This window comes from Sciurus vulgaris (genome assembly GCF_902686455.1).
Source record: "Sciurus vulgaris genome assembly, chromosome: 8".
NCBI classification, from domain to species: domain Eukaryota; kingdom Metazoa; phylum Chordata; class Mammalia; order Rodentia; family Sciuridae; genus Sciurus; species Sciurus vulgaris.
The window spans coordinates 64,336,654-64,347,187 of record NC_136468.1 but is presented as its reverse complement, the minus strand read 5'-3'; the positions used below and the strand labels follow the sequence as shown (position 1 = coordinate 64,347,187).

The following is a 10,534-nucleotide window of genomic DNA, read 5'->3' as shown; positions in this document are numbered from 1 at the left end:
GTGAGGCATCAGGAGCACTTTCTCCCTGGGCTACACAGCTGAGCTGAAACCTAAGAAGATTTTTAAAAAATCTCTTGAACTACATGCTTAAGAAAGGACAATACGCTAAAAAGCTTTCTCTCAGCAAAGGAAACTATCAGCAATGCGAAGAGAGAGCCTACAGAGTGGGAGAATATCTTTGCCACTCATACTTCAGATAGAGCACTAATTTCCAGAATATATAAAGAACTCAAAAAACTCTACACCAAGAATATAAATAATCCAATTAACAAATGGGCTAAGGAAATGAACAGACACTTCACAGAAGATCTGCAAGCAATCAATGGACATCTGAAAAAATGTTCATCATCTCTAGTAATAAGAGAAATGCAAATCAAAACTACACTAAGATTCCATCTCACCTCAATTAGAATGGCGATTATCAAGAACACAAGCAACAATAGGTGTTAGCGAGGATGTGGGGAAAAAGGTACACTCATACATTGCTGGTGGGGTTGCAAATTAGTGCGGCCACTCTGGAAAGCAGTATGGAGATTCCTCAGAAAGCTTGGAATGAAACCACCATTTGACCCGGCTATCTCACTCCTTGGCCTATACCCAAAGGACTTAAAATCAGCATACTACAGAGATGCAGCCACATCAATGTTCATAGCCGCTCAATTCACCATAGCCAGATTGTGGAACCAACCTAGATGCCCTTCAATTGATAAATGGATAAAGAAACTGTGGCATATATATACAATGGAATATTACTCAGCCATAAAGAATAATAAAATTATGGCATTTGCAGGCAAATGGATGAAATTGGAGAATATCATGCTAAGTGAAATAAGCCAATCTCAAAAAAACCGAAGGAAAAATGATCTCGCTGATAAGTGGATGATGACACATAATGGGGGGGAGGGGGCAAGAATAGAGGAAGGAGGGACTGTATAGAGGGAAAAGAGGGGTGGGAGGGGTGGGGGGAAGGGAAAAATAACAGAATGAATCAAACAACATTACCCTATGTAGATGTATGATTACACAAATGGTATGCCTCTACTTCATGTACAAACAGAGAAACAACATGTATCCCATTTCTTTACAATAAAAATAAATTAAAAAAAAGAAATTAAGATAGGGTTGAGGTTGTAGCTCAGTTCTTGAGCACTTGGTCCACATGTGCAAGATGCTGGGTTAAATTTGTAGCACTGGAAAGAAAGAAAAAGAAACAACAAAGAAAAGAGAAAGACTCGGAAGATGTATGTAGTTCATATATATAATATGTACAAATATGTATATATATGCCCTTACATCCATATAGATATAGTATATAGGAACATAAATGCAATTTGACTAGATTTTTTCCATATTTTTTATTTTTGCATTTTAGCTGTACATAATGGTAGAATTTGTTGTTGCATATTAGTACACGCACACCATATAATGACTATATTTTTTTAAAGGTAAAAGAACAATCAGAGGTATATCAGACAGCCCCAAAGAGTAATAATAACAATATTAGTTTCAGTGAAAAGAGAATTTAAAGAGAAAAACCTCAGAATGGAATAAAGACGGTGATTTTGTTACTGAAAAAAAAAAAGAAGACGAAGAAAGGACAATACGCTTCAAATCAAATCAGTTTTGAAGGGGCAGCTTCTCCCATCCTTGGGCTTCACTTCACATCCATATAAATAGGAAACTCCTTGCAAAGGCAAATTAGACCCAGATTTACCCACACGTGGCATTTCATGCCATAACTTAATGGCACTTCATCGACATCGTCGTCTGGGCTCCCTGATTAGTTCACACTATATGAAAAGTGGTTTACCATGAATTTTCATTAGCTTTACAAGTTATGCCTTTTGGACCCATGTAAGGTGGTTAATGTTTTAGTGAGTTTTAAAAACACTTTCTAATCAGGGATCCAAAGGCCAAATGGTGGTGACTCAGAAACTATTTGAACATCTGAGACATGATTGTGATTAAAGATTTCTTGTAACAGTTATTTGGATTTTACATCTTCTGTGAAATATAGGAGCACAAACTGAAGCTGAGCATCGGGACTTGGTGCTGCTCTGGCCCTGCTGCAGCAGAGGGGTGGCTCTCCTCGTCTCAGTCACTGGGTCCCGTCAGATTCATGTGGAAATACCAGTCCATCGTCACCTGTCTTAGCTACTAAGGTGGATGGGTTGGCTTTCCAGGTAGCACAGAGTTGTGACCTGGCTATATTCACCAGGAAGAACAATTTCAAATCCATAAGAAGCCAAACCGGGAGAAGCTTGCCAAGAGAAGCTTGGTCTTCGTGGAGAATTTCTGGAGGGGTCTCCAGGAACTTGGTCCTGGATGAGGGGTCCCATTCAATTTTAAGAAATGAGTTACACAGAATGGGAAACAATTAGAACATGTTTCAAGAAAGGATAAGTGTATTTTGGGAAACTTGTCTCAATTTTATATGTGGGTATTTGTGTATACTGAGACATGATGTGAAATATATTTTTAAAATTTGAGTCAAGTCAAAAGACCTTGAGGAATGCTGTTCTAAGAAATTATTCAAGTCTGGAATAAACCAGACTTGTAAGAAGCTCTTACTTAGATACATCACACCAGTTTTTGAATCAATGCTTAAATGTTCCCATAATAACAAGTTAAAAATAAAAACTTTTCCTTTCTATGTCTTACGTCACTGAGAGACATGTACATTTAATGAGTTCCTCTGCTGAGGTAACAGGATTTAGCACTATGCACTTATTTAGTGACAAATATTTTTGAAAAATTTGAAGTCACCAAGAATATGATGGCAGAAAAAATAAACAAAATCCCTCTTAGTGGAAATTTTATTTGGAAGTTATGGGAAGCACAGATTATAAGGAAGTTAAATGGATAAAAGAGAAAATATGTTAGGTAGTTATGAGTGCTAAGGTTAAAAAAAAACAAAAAAGGGTAACAGGGCTTGCGGATATATTAGTTTTCTATTTTCTGCATAACAAATTACTATGAACTTGGCAGGTTAAAACAACACACACATTTATTATCTCTCAGTGCCTGTGGGTTCAGGAGTTTCAACACTGCTTAACTGGGCCCTTGGTTTAGGGTCTCCCAAGGCTGCAATCAAGGTGTCAGCTAGCTACATTCTCATTTGGAGACCTGACTAGAGACTAACCCTCTTCCCAGCTCATTTAGGCTATTGGCAGAATTTATTTCCTTATGGTCTTAAAACCACAGGCCCTGGCTTTGTGATGGTAAGCCAGGGGAGATTGCCTTCGGATCCTGGAAGCCTTCCAGTTCCATCGACCTCTTATAACATGGTGAGGCCAGGGCAAAAGGACAGTCAGTGCAGGTAATGAATGACTGGGTCAGAAAGATGGGGGCTGATTCAAAGGAAATAAAATGCTAATCCCTCTAGAGCACTTTCCCCTCCTCCAACCTGTTGCCAAGGTCACCTGCCTCTAGGGAATTGTTCCTCCTTGCAAGGAGTTGTTAATGAGTAGCCCCTGGGTGACTCTCTTCCTGCTTTTACCCTTGGGTGGCTTCATTCCCACCCTTGGATCACTCCACCTTTTGGTTCATGTAGGCAGGATGGGAGGAGGGGGCAGGAGAACAAAAGAAATTTGAAATCTATAAAAGGGGCAGGCAGAACACCCCCACTCCCTTGGGCACCAGCTTTGGGCTCCCTGCTCTGTGTAAGAGTCTCTCTCCTCTCTCTTCTCTCTCTCTCTCTCTCTCTCTCTCTCTCTCTCTCTCTCTCTCTCTCTCTCTCTCTCTCTCTCTCTCTCTCTCTCTCTCTCTCTCTCTCTCTCTCTCTCTCTCTCTCTCTCTCTCCTATTCTTTAAATAAAACCGTTTGCTCTTACATTTCTCAGGTGTTCAATTTTCAACACAGGGGTGGGGGGTACAGGACTCGGACCTGATTTATTTTCAACACCGGTATCATCTCTGGTCTCAGTGGCACCTTACTTCCTCAAATCCACAAGGAAAATCTCATGCTGTAGTCTGCCAGGATAGAATATTCTATACTGTAACATAATTATGAGAGCAGCAGCCTATCTACTGACTATATAATGTAACCTAATCGAGTGAAGCAAGTCCCTATTACCTTTTCTATCTTTTATCAGTTAGAAACAAGTAATAGGGTTGCCCTGGCACAAGGGTAGGGAGGGTTCTGCAAGGGCAAGTCTCACTGGGGTCACCCAAAGGCATGTCAGCCACAGGAGGGTTACAGTTTTAGACAGGATGGCCAGGGAAGGGATCCTTGGGAGGAATCAGGTAAAGACTTGGAGAGGAGAGAGAGTCATATGGCTGTGGGGGTCAGGGAGAGCAAGCAACCCCATCACAGAAGAAAGGAAATGCAAAAGCCCAAGGCATGTGCCTGCCATTAAGCATTTAGGAGAAAAAATAAAAATAAAAAATAAAGGTCTATGTGCTCCTGGGAAAGAGCAAAAAGAGGGAGAGAGAATTGCTGCAGCATTGTCCCTGGGTAAGCAAGAGGAGGCTGATGCAGAAGTGAAGAGACTGATATTTTCTTTTTTTTATACCCTTATTTTATTTATTTTTATGTGGTGTTGAGGAACAAACCCAGTGCCTTGCACATGCTAGGAGCGCTCTCTACCACTGAGCCACAACCCCAGCCCGAGACTGACATTTTCTAGTAGCAGAGATGGTAGAAGACCTGGAGGCAGAGTCTGTGGGCACCCATAGAAGATATGGCGAAGACAACTTCTACTTTCTTGGCAAACTGGATCTTGGTTTAAGGAGGGGGTGTTGGCGATTTGAAGTGAAATGAGACGGTCTGGAAGAGTCTTCTACAGCAGGGGCATGAGAACAGTCACGTGTGGGAATGGACCAAGCAAGGTCAGTTTCCCCACATGGCAGCCTGAGTGCCCATCCGGGGTTAGTGGTTATGTACTCAGAGATGCCACTCCTACTGAACTACATTCAGCACAAGCAACGTGAATGAAGCAAGCAGAGTGGACTGGGGTTGGGGTTGATGTAATAAATGCACAGGAACAGAGAGGAACGGGCCTTAAAGGTGAACATGAGGGGGCGAGCATAGTGACTGACCATGGGAGTTTTAGTTTCACTGCTATGACTAAATGATCTGACCAGCACAATTATAGAGAGGGAAAGGCTTTATTTGAAGGCTCACAGTTTCAGAGATCTTAGTCCATAGAAGGCTGGCTCCATTCCTCAGGGCTCAATATGAGGCTAAACATCATGGCAGGAGGGAAGCAGCTCACATCATGGTGATTAGGAAGCAGACAGTCTCCACTCTCCAGATACAAAGTATATACCCCAAAGCCACGCCTCAATTCCCACCTCCTCCAGCCACACCCTACCACTTCAATTAATCCCACCAGGGATTAATTCACTGATTGGGTTAAGATCCTTACAACCCAATCATTTCTCTGTTAAACCTTCCTGCATTGCCTCACATGTGAGCTTTTGGGGGATGCCTCACATCCAGACCATAACAATGGGCTTTGAACTAAGTCAGCTCCAGCCAGCAGAAAATCAGCAAGGACAGAGCTGAACTGATTAACGCATCAGTCAATCAGACAACTACAGACAGCTTCAGCCAACAATAGCAGAATACACAGATTTTGCATATTCATATGGAAGATTTGCCAAGATACAACACATTCTGGACATGTATCAAACTTTAAGAAATGCCAAAGAATAGGAATCATATGAAGAGTATTCTCTGAACACACGGAATTAAACTAGCAACCAGTAACAAAAGGATAGTTGGAAAATATCAAAATATTTGGAGATTAAACATTGCTAAATAATACGTGAATCAAAGGTGAACTCAGTCTGTTTGGGTTGCTATAATAAAATGCCATAAACTGGGCATTTTACAAATGATAAAAATTTATTTCTCACAGCCCTGGAGGCTGGGAAGTAGGTACTGGCAGATGCAGTGTCAGGTGAAGGCACATTTCATAGATGGCACTTTCTCTTTGTGTCCTCACATACCAGAAGGGACAAACAAGCTGTCTCGTATCTATTTGATTTGGGAACCAACCCATTCATGACATCAGTTCCCTTATTAAAGATGGGGGGGTCATGACCCCATTCATGTCCTAATTATCTTCAAAAGACTCCACCTCCTAATACCATCATATTGGTGAGTAGATTTCAACATATGGATTTGGGCCATAGCAAAGACTATAGCAATGTCTCAAGAGAAATGTTAAAATATTTTGAAGTAAATGAAAATGCAAGTGTAAGTTACCAGAATTAATGAGGTGCAGCAGAAGCAACATATAATCTGAAATTTATAGCACTGAATGTGTTTAGTAGAAAAGAAGAAAGGGTCCCGATATAAACAGAAGACTATGACAGTGAAGGATGGGGAGGTTGAGTCAGATGTGAGATTTGAGGTTAGGGGTTTTAGGCTGGGGAAGGGGAACAGGATGCGAGAAAGAAACTCCTGTCATGGAACAAAGGAAGTAGCAGAGAAATGGCCTCCACTTGAGAGCTGACAGGAAAGCAGAATCCTCAAGGAAAAGCCAGGATCCAGTTATAGTACAAAGATGCAGAAAAGTTCATGAAAGAGGCCAAAGGCTACGGGGCATTTGCTGATGATTTTCAGAGGACTAGGTAGAAGAGTTTCAGGAAAGCAGGTCAGAAAAAGAAAGGTTGGAATGGAGTGGAGATGAGTTTGGGAATGAAGGGTGCTCACTGGAGCAAGGTCAAGGGATATGATCAGATGAATTGTCCTGATTCTGCAGGAAGGGAGGTGTGTTCTGGGGGTTCATGCTGCTGGAGGCTGGTGCACAGGGCTGGTGATGGATGCCAAGAGTGAGCAGGGGAAGATGTGACAGGACTTGTTTCACTTCATTACAGTCAGTCAAAGAATTGGATTAAAGTTCATAAATTTTCTTTCTAAAAATCAAAACAAATTCCATTTATATGTAATTGTTTGAGGTTACAGTTCACCTGTGTAAGTCTAGGGTTCTGTTCTGTGAGTTTTGACAAATATATAGTCATTCAGCCATTCCCACAGTCAAGTTAGAGGCTAGTGTCACCATCTGAAAAGTGCCCATGGGCCCTTTGTGGTCAACATTTCATCCCAAACCCCACAGTCTCTGACTACCACTGTCCTCTTTGCTTTCCTTATGTTTTCTGTTCCCACAAGTATGCCTATAGATTATCATATAAATGGAATTATATTCCATACCTTTGGGTCTGTATTATCCACTTAGCACAATGCTTTCGAGATTTATATGCTATGTGAGTTATCAGTAGTTGGTTCCTTTTTCTTGGTAAGTAGTATTCCAATGTATGGATGTACCACAGGTAGTTTATCCACTCACAAGTTGAAGGACATTTGAGTTGTTTTTAGTTTTTGGAGAGTTAAAATAGAGATACTACAAACATTTAAATACAGGTTTTTGTGTGATATGTGTTTGTTTCTCTTGAAGTAGATATCTTAGCATGGGATTGTTGAGTCATATGGTAACTATATTTTGACTATATAAGAAACTGCCAGACAGTATGGTTGTATTATTTTGCATTCCCACTAGCAGTGCATGTCAGTTTAAAAGCTGTTAATCATCTTAGTACATGTGTAAATGATATCTTCTTGTGTTTTAATTTGTCTTGCCCTAATGACTAATAATGTCCAGCACCTTTTTATGCCTTATTTGCCTTCTCTGTGTTTTCTTTGATGAGGTGCCTTTTCAAATTGTTCAACTTTTAATTGTATTTTTATATTATTAAATTTTGAGATTAAATATATATTTATTTGGGATACAACTCTTACATGCAAATACTTTCTTCCAATCTGTTACTCTTTTTCATTTTCTTAACAGTGCTTTTTGAAGGTCAGAGGTTTAAATTTTTAAGTCCACTTTATCAAATATTTAGGTTTTATATTTAGTTATATTATCCCATCTCCCATTTGTACTGGGAATTGAACTCAGGAGAATTTTACCACAGAGCTACATCCCTAGCCCTTTTTATTTTTTAATTTAAGACAGAGTCAAGGGACCTTGCAAACCTCCTACCTCAACTTCCTGAGTTGCTTGGATTACAGGCATGTGCCATTAAGCTCAGCAGGTCTGTTTTCCATTTTGAGTTAAATTTTGTGTATACTATGAGATATGCATCAAGGTACACTTTTTTCTTTCATATAGCTATCCACTTGTTGAGCAGACAATTCTGTCTCTGTTGAATTGCCATTGTGCCTTTGTTGGAAATTAATTGATTGAGATATATGATTCTATTTCTGGACTTTCTGTTCTAGGCATTGATCCGTGTGTCTGTCATTTGCTAGTACATTGCTGTTTTGATTATTGTAGCTGAAGTGGGGACAGTTTTGCCTGTCTTCCTCTCTCTACTTCCAAGGATATTAGGCAATGTCTGGAGTATTTGGTTGTCATAATTGTTGGGTAGTAGTCAGGTATGCTGCTAAATTTTCTATAACGCACAGGACAGCCTCCGGTGACAAAGAATGATCTGACCTAAAATGTCAGTTGTGCTGAAGTTAAGAATTCTGGGTAGTTTTACAGTAAGTTTTGGAAAAAGATAGTGTGATCTGAACAAAAGTAGTTTTAGAGATGTAGGGAGAATACTGTGAATGCACCATGTTCTCTGAGGGTAAAACAGGACAAGGGAGGTAAATGTGCTGGGTACAGAGCTCATGCTAGTTAATGCTAATTTCCTCATTATTTGTTCTTTCTCCTAACCAAGCTCAGGTTTTCTCCTCTTTGCGATACTTTCAGTGTGGTCTCTGCACTTGTCCAGGACCTCTGTGTTAGGTTTTGGGACTCTTGCTCTGAGAATTCTCTGTGAATAGCTCCTGCTTGTCTTCCTTCTATAAATTCAGGCACGGCACGTTCTGCTGTAGGGCTTACATCTACTTTTGAGGCAGTGCTTTCCCCTGGGTCCCTGTTCATCAGGGACAGGCCCTCAGACTTTTGTGTTCAATGAGGCCCTTCCTGGGCCAGACTAATGATCTTGTGGATGATTTTCTCTTGTCTTATTCTGAACGTATGCTACATGGCCACTTTGATCCTCTGGTCTCCTGGCCAGGGTGGACCTCAGGTTTGCTATGCCTCTTCCAATCTATAAATTTTTCTTTGCCTAATATTCATTTAACCATTTATTCTATAAATTTGCCATTTATTATGTTCAAGGACTAAAGTGAAGAACAAGATAGATTAATTCCTGCCTTCATGGAATTTGCCTTTGGACTGGGATCAGGTACATTAAGTAGCTTAACAAATGCTCACTAAAGAGTTGTAAATGAATTACGTTATATTATGTGCATGTACAAATATGTAACAAAGATTCCCACCATTATGTACAACTAAAATATACCAATAAAAACATGGAAAAAAGTTGTAAAATAAATGACAGTTCTGTCTGCATTTACATAAAGTGAATTCATTGATATTTTGTCTATCACAATTTTCATGCTACAGTGGCAGAGGTGGTGACTGTAACAGAGGCAACGTGGTCTGAAAAGCCTAAAATATTTGCTATATGATGCTTTAAGAAAGAATTTACTGAACCCTGGTTGGAAGCCTCAGTAGCTAGTCTCCAAAGAAGATGAGGTCACTGGGGATTGGTCTCTGCACTAGGGCCGAGGTAGGATGCAGGCACTGGTGGAAGCCACACGTGATCCTGGAATTTTATGAACATGATGGTTTGTGGGAAAATATCTTTGTGCCTGAAAAGTCAGGACATTAACACAACCTTCACCAAGGGAGCTGGAAAAATTCCTTGCAATGCCTCCCCAACCCCAGGCAGTTTCTAAGGAAGAGAAGGAAATATTTCTTCTTCTAATGGAAAACTTAAAGTACTGTGAGAGGGGAGGTGGTGGTGGCACCATGTCTACTGAGGCAGGGAGAAAGGGATCAGGTGGGCCTCATGAAGACTCCCGGTGACCATGGCCTTTACCCTGTTTTCACACTGGCAGGCAACCCTGCTGTGCACCAGCGCATCTCCCTGCTGCACAGGGAGCGCTTCCTTAAAAACATTGGCTGGGGAACAGACCAGGGAATCTGTGGACTGGGCGAGGAGCTAGGCATTAAATCTCAGCTAACGGACCTTATTCGATTTGTAAAAACTGCGATGTGAGTGCTTGATAATAGTAAACGCTGTCACTATCGTATTGCTTTTATTATTTGGACGAACATCAATGGGAGAAAAGGAGACTCTGAAGAAGAGATGCCAGTGGAAGTTGTTACTTCAGTCATTACTAGAATATTCATTTCTTAGCAGGCCGACCTTGCACTTGACAAAAATGTAAAGTTGACAATAAAACCAGAGTATCTATTTATCTTGATTTTTTAAAAAAATTGTCGAAGTTTAATTACAGAAAGATCAGGTCCCTGAGGTGGTAGCTCTCCAGGATTGAGATACATTTGATTGCTATGGTAAAGCAATAGTTCATGCTGTGGGAAAGATTGTTAAAAGGGTTTGAGACTGCCGCTTCTGGGTTGTTTGTTTTTTCAGCTGTTTTTCTCTCATTTCTCAGAGATGAATATTTTTCCAAAGTTTTGAAGTTCCTTGTGACTTAGCTGTGATGTGAGATTGATTATCCC

General features: G+C 40.5%; 1 pseudogene across 1 annotated transcript; it reads left to right on the top strand.

The window, feature by feature from the left end:
• The first annotated feature begins 9,876 nt into the window (after window positions 1–9,876).
• Window positions 9,877–10,280, top strand: LOC306667559 (immediate early response 3-interacting protein 1-like; annotated as a pseudogene). The gene has a single exon. The product of its transcript is annotated as an immediate early response 3-interacting protein 1-like (transcript).
• Window positions 10,281–10,534: the final 254 nt, after the last annotated feature.